Genomic DNA, 6772 nt, shown 5'->3' with positions numbered 1-6772 from the left:
ATCAAATACAATTGTTTGTTAAAAATTAAATAAAAATATTTGGAAATAGTGTGTCCATTATTGATTGCATTAAAAAATTAATTACATACATCTTTAATAGGGTGTACTGCTCGTACGTTACTTACTGTATGGAAATATTGCTTGTTTTAAATTAATTTGTATGAAAACAAAATTAAAACTATTTTATGAATACAGTATTTAGAAATAAAGTTCTCTGATGTGCACCATAAATTATTTCAATGGTAAAGCTTATTTATTTTTATTTTTTAAATAGAACCTGTAAGAACAATGTTTAAATTCAAAAAGACCATTCAGGTTTTATACAATAAAACAACAAAACGTATAGTTTGTTTTTTGCTTTAATAACCATACGTATAGTTTTTTTGTTGTTGTTTTTATTGAAGTTTTATTATTGTAAAACGATAAAGTTGTTATTTTATTCTAGACATAATTTTTTAGCAGTTCTACCAATAAATATCAGTACAAAACGTTAATCTAACAAAATAAAATACAAAAAATCTTCACTACTGGACTAGTATTTTGATTTTTTTTAAATATAATGTATAGTTAATAATGGAGAATAAAACGTTTTTCCATTTCACGATCTCAACATAGATGAAGAAAAATATAAAGAAGTCTGTGAATTTACGGAGCGTTTACGCAGACTGCCATATTCTTCTTCATCTACATTAATATGTTGATTTAAGTTTTGTACTGACATTTCTTGGTGAAACTGCATTTTATATAATAAAATTAAAACCATGTAATCCGTCGTTACCGACATCATCAGGCTGGTCTGTTATCTCATCAGACCAGTCTGATGATGTCGGTTACGTAGAAACCCGATTGCTGGTCAAATAAAATTCATATGGAAAAAATTACATGGTTGTTATTTTATTAAATACATATGTTTACACATATATTTTATTCTATACATTGTCAAAATGTAAAAATAACTCCTTAGTGGAGAAAATCCAGATTTATGAACAAGTATTTGTATACACTCAAAATGATGTAAATTTTAATCCACTTTAATTTTAAATTTGACCATTTTTAATGAATGTTTTACTTAGTAAATACCACTATTTCTTAAAATCTATTATAACAACGTGTTTCGATGCATTCCGCATCATTTTCAAACACCGTATACGATGTTTGAAAATGATGCGGATAGATTTTACCACAAAGTGACTGCCGAATCAATTAATGAAATTTTAATTTGTCTTTTATTCTGCCCATTCTAAGCATTGGATAGTAAACATTGTGCCATGAAGGTGTGGACAATAGAGATACAAACATGATATTTAACTATCTACATAGAAAATACAAGTTTTTTCTCCCTTTTCAATATAAAGATCTCATCATTGTTTTTTTTACCATATCTAGGTTGAGTCGCTTTCATAATTGAGTACATTATTACAATTTTATGGTCCGATTTGTACCTCCGTTTGGCCAACATACATGGTTATTACGCTTATTAGCAGTCGAGTGCATAGCAAGGTATGCAGACGAGCGCTTGACAACAATGGCACAGTGTTTTTCTTGAACAGAACTCAAGTAATCTAGCATTGTGATTACTGAATCTCCCACGCGTTCAGAAAATTTCTCTACAAATTCCCAAGGTCGGTTATGATTGATCAAGAACTTCGATTTTATATGTACGAATATGTTCTCTCGATCGAAGAACTTTTTTTACAATACTTCTTCTTCTTCTTCTTGTAGATCCTAAGGATATGTTTTTGCCTGCCAGCTATCTCTCCACCTTTTTGGAGGTCCGCCTGGGGGTCTGCGTCCTGCAGGGTTTCCTTGAAGGGCGATACGTGGAAGTCTTTCTTCTGACATTCTGTTTGTATACTTTTAACATTATTTTACAATACGTTATACATATATTCTTCTTCTTCTTTTTCCTTCTTATAGATCCTTGGATATTTTTGTCCCGTTATCCGTCTCTTGTGATGTGGACTGCCAGTTGTCACTCCATCGCTTTTGATGCCTTCCAAGTTGTCTTCTTCCTTCTGAGTTCTCTTGATCAGCAATACGAGCCAGTCTATTTTCTTGCATTCTATTGACATGGGCATTCTAGAATGGTCTTCGCTGTCTTCCCCATCTGACTATATCCTTCGTACTACACATTTTCCAAATTTCTGTATTCCTTATTCGGTCTCTTAACGTGTTTTCGTTTATACACCGCAATGTCCTCATTTCTGAAGTTCTTAGAAGAGATTTAGTTCGCGCTATGTCTGCTCTGGTCTCTATCCCATACGTGGCATATATATGGGATAGATACATATGTACATATGTTATACAACAAATTAAAACAATTTGTAATATTATACTATTTTTCTTGAGATAATTGGTTCTCTAACTATATTAGAGGCAGAGGAAGAAGAATGTATTATAAAAGTCTGGGTATTAACGGGACTTACGACTCGTCGTAGGCCGGTTCAAGTGATACTTTGCTTTATACTCGTGTATCATTAACCATTCTACTTATTATTGACAACCACACTACTCAATTTTTGGAACTCATATATGTATATCGTATAATTCATACCTTGTGTGTGAGCTCGCGGCAGTGTCTATGGTATATTTTTTCATATTTTTTATACTAAAAAAGAAAAGATCAAATATCAAAGCCTAAGTCAAAGACAAATTATACGAAACGAAAGACATACCAAGATATCAATGTTGACTTATAATTATCTAAACGCTGACAATATCGAGTTGGACATATGAAAAGGCCCATATTCATTTTTAATAAATTTTGAAGAACGATAAATAAAGCAACTTTGTTCAGAGTTTGTTCTACTCGCGGGAAGCGCTAAGGTGTCAGTCGCCCTAGTGATTAAACACATACGTTTCGCTTATTGAACAACTGTCATTCGACACTAAACGATAAGTGGTACGGACTGTGGTACTGAAATGAATAGATTACACGAATATAGGTGGCAACGTGCGTGGCGCGGAGTCGCGAACATCACATCTGTTACCCCCGTTATCCACTCATAGGCGCTTGTTAGTTGGGATTATTGCAACCGTAACATTGCAAGCAACTCCATGAAGGGAACACACCAGTACTCGGACCAACCATCAAAATAAACAAATAATTATTAATAAAATTTCGTCCTATATTTATTAATATAGATGGCTGCAGCCATCTCAGGATGCCTGAATAATCCTGAGATGAAGATCGGCAGCAAAATCAAGATTTACTAAACTTGTGCCCGACCCATCATGACGTATGGGATCGAAAGTAGAGCGAACACCGTTGCCACAAAACGCGCGTAGTGTCAGAAATGAAGACTCTAAGAAGTATATCAAGCAAGAGTTTTCGAAATATAATAAGAAACGCCAGGATCAGGGAAAAAGATCCCAGACGTCGTTAGATGGGAAAGACAACGAAGAGGACGATGGTATGCACATGTAAGAAGAATGGAATCATCCAGACTCCCCCACATTGCACTATACGGCCTACTCCAAGGTAGACGACTTCCAGGCAGACCATCAAAGGGATGGTTGACACAGTCGCGCTACATCTCACTGAGATCCAAAAGAACAACATGATCTTAGTCTTTGTAGCTGATATATAGCAAATAAAAACCTACCAGCGGAAGCTAAACTGGCAGTGCACAACGGAGTCCTGGTTCCAACTCTAATGTATGGAAGTGAAACATGGAGTTGGCAAAAGAAGGATGAAAGTAGACTGAATGCAGTCGAAATGCGATCTCTCAGAAGAATGTGCGACAAAACGATGTATGATAGATGTACGAATAGTGAAATAAGGAAGGAATGCAAAGCTGAGATAAGCATTATCGATTAAATTAAGAAAGGTGTGTTGAGATGGTTTGGACATGTAGAACGAATGAGTGAGGAAAGAACGGTAAAACAAATTTATGAGGCGAATGTTAGCGGGAAAAGAAGCAGAGGAAGACCGAGAAAAACATGGCACGATCAGGTATGCCAAATACTTGAAAGTGATCAGGTTAGGAGTCGTAACATCGGCGGGTATGTATGAGGAGATGCATGAACGTGGAAGAGGCGAAGAATGTTTGCAAGGACAGAGTGGTGTGGCGCTCTATTCTCTCTGCCTACCCCTGCGGGGAAGCGGCGTGATGGTTAGTTAGTTAGTTAGTTAGCGTTTTTTGACAAGCAAGATGGAATACGTGCAAGGGAAGTTGAAGGTCTCCCTCTACAATACTACAGCGTCGTCAGCATAGCAAACAAAATCTATGGTTTCCTCTCCCAGTCTGTATCCTTTATGTAGTGCTTTAATATCCTCCATAATCCCATCCATGATAATGTTACAGAGGAATGGACTCAGTGGAGCCGATTTGAATAGTGTAGTTTTTAATTATGGGTAGAATAGTGATGTTACACGAATATAAAGTGATCTCTTTAATCAGCCTGACAGATCGTAAGCCCTGTAAATATCCAGACTTCCATATTTCTCTTTGTCTATGTTGAGATTTCAAAAATGTAAAAATAACTTCAAAGTAGAGAAAACCCAGATTTGTGAACAAATATTTGGACACACTCAAAATGTTGTGAATGAAGACTTCCACTTGAAGTACACGTACTAAACTTCTGTGAGAGATATTTTAGGCTTTGAAAAAATCGAAATGAAAATTCAATGAAAAGTGTAAAATAGTTTATAACCCTAATTTTTCTTTCTTTTTGTGTGTATATTTTATTAAAATGGATAAAACAATAAAAATTGTATGTAAAAAAAAACTCCACCGACAAGACACTCAAGGTGGCTGGCTCGGTGGGTCTCTGCAAAAAATATTTTAAATATGTTTAAAATTGTTCTTTAAATAAATGTATGCTATTTCTGTAAATATATACTATATATATTATTAAGTAAGGAATAATTACAAACAACAAGAATTTGGGTACACTCAAAGTGTTGTGAATAACAATACTAATAGTAAATATGTTAGTGATGAGGCACGGTGGTCGTTGATTGGTCGATTTCCCCTAGTTTTCCGTTCACAATACTGACCAAGTTATGCGAGATAATGTAAAACAATTATAACAAACCCAAAGCAGTATGGTATTACACGTAACCCCATAATAGCAAGTACTGTTACTCCAAAGTAGCGGAGTCTACCAGCTGGTATACATATTGAAATCATACGGAATGAATAATATCATTATATCATGATGCGTGTTACCTAACTGCGCTTTCCCTTAAATAAATTTAAATATTTGCTACATTTTGACATCTGAACATAGATGAAGAAGAATATGAAAGTCTGGGTTGTCAGACGAACGAGCGTCAAAATCCACCTCTATTTTGCCAAGTATAGTGAATGCTGCTGAGTGCCTAATAGCGAATAAAACCCTGTCAGCCAAAGCTAATCTGACTGGATCCTGGTTTCAAACCTAATGTTTGTAAGCGAAGCATGGAGTTGACAAAAAAATTAAAGTAGACTTAATATAGTTGTAATGCAATCTCTTCAATTCAATTCAATTCAATTCAATTTATTCAATAAAAAAAAAATATATACACAACAAACAATATTCAAGGCGTATATATTAAAAGTAAGCAATAAGACTTAAAGGTGTAGAAGAATCCCGCTTCGGAAAACTCCTTCGGACACATGGAACAGATCAATACCCAATGTGATATTGTTCAACATAGCGGTAGCTCTTCCTACAGGCATGACCATCGGCAGGTTGGTCCTGTGTATAGGAATGTGAAACAATCTATGCCGACGCTGTCTTAGGTAACTATCAGGAACATACAGACCAATGCTCTGGATAATTTCAGGATTATCGATCATACCGTGCAACAATCGACAATCTCTTATACGAATAGGCAGTAAAACAATGTATGCTAGATGTTCGGGTAGTGAAATAAGGAAAGAATGAAAGGCTTAGATAGGTAGTATCGATATAATTGACACACGGAGTCCTGGTTACAACCCTAATGTATGGTTGACAAAAGAAGGATGAAAGTAATACAATATTTTTTTTGAATTGGTGAATGTTACACGTGTGTAAAGTGATCACTTCAACCAGCCTATGACGGTCGTCAGCCCCGTAAATGGCCAGACTTCCATATTCTTCTTCATCTTTGATGAGATGTCAAAATATAATATGAAAATAACTCCTGTAATTGGAGATAATCCAGATGTTGTGAACAAGTATTTGGACACACTCACTCACACAACATTTAAAAGTAAGAAAATACAAATAGGTATTTTCCATATATCACCAAATGATTAATCATAAATAGTATTTGATAAAATAAACAAAACCTAACACACTCGAATACCTCTTTTAGTCAAAAGAACTTTGATTATTATGTAATAAAGTTGCATAACCTGCTTCCATTATCCATAAAGATATTTTATTTATTGTTTCGGCATTAACTTTGTGGTAAGACATGTTACAATGATTAAAGAAAACACTCGTTTTATACCACTTGAGTTTTATTAAAGACTACATGTTTCAGAAGTTAAACTTCCATCATTCAGGTCTGTATAATAACTTATAATTGTAGTTATTATACAGACCTGAATGATGGAAGTTTAACTTCTGAAACATGTAGTCTTTAATAAAACTAAGTGTTTTCTTTAATCATTGATCCATAAAAATCATTAAACAAAAGAAACTAAATATAAAAGAGCTGTTTATAAATGGATAATGAAGGTGGGTAGATGTGAAATAGATCGCGTCGTATTTGATTTATGTCGTGAAACAATTTTCTCTTAATAATAATAATAAAACCCTTATCCGCACCCCAATGGTGCATAGGGCACTGTGT

The sequence above is a fragment of the Brachycentrus maculatus genome, unplaced genomic scaffold (genome assembly GCF_059751285.1).
Source record: "Brachycentrus maculatus isolate JH-2025_06_01 unplaced genomic scaffold, ASM5975128v1 h1tg000078l, whole genome shotgun sequence".
In the NCBI taxonomy this organism is placed as follows: Eukaryota; Metazoa; Arthropoda; class Insecta; order Trichoptera; family Brachycentridae; genus Brachycentrus; species Brachycentrus maculatus.
Note: the sequence above shows the minus strand (reverse complement) of the source record.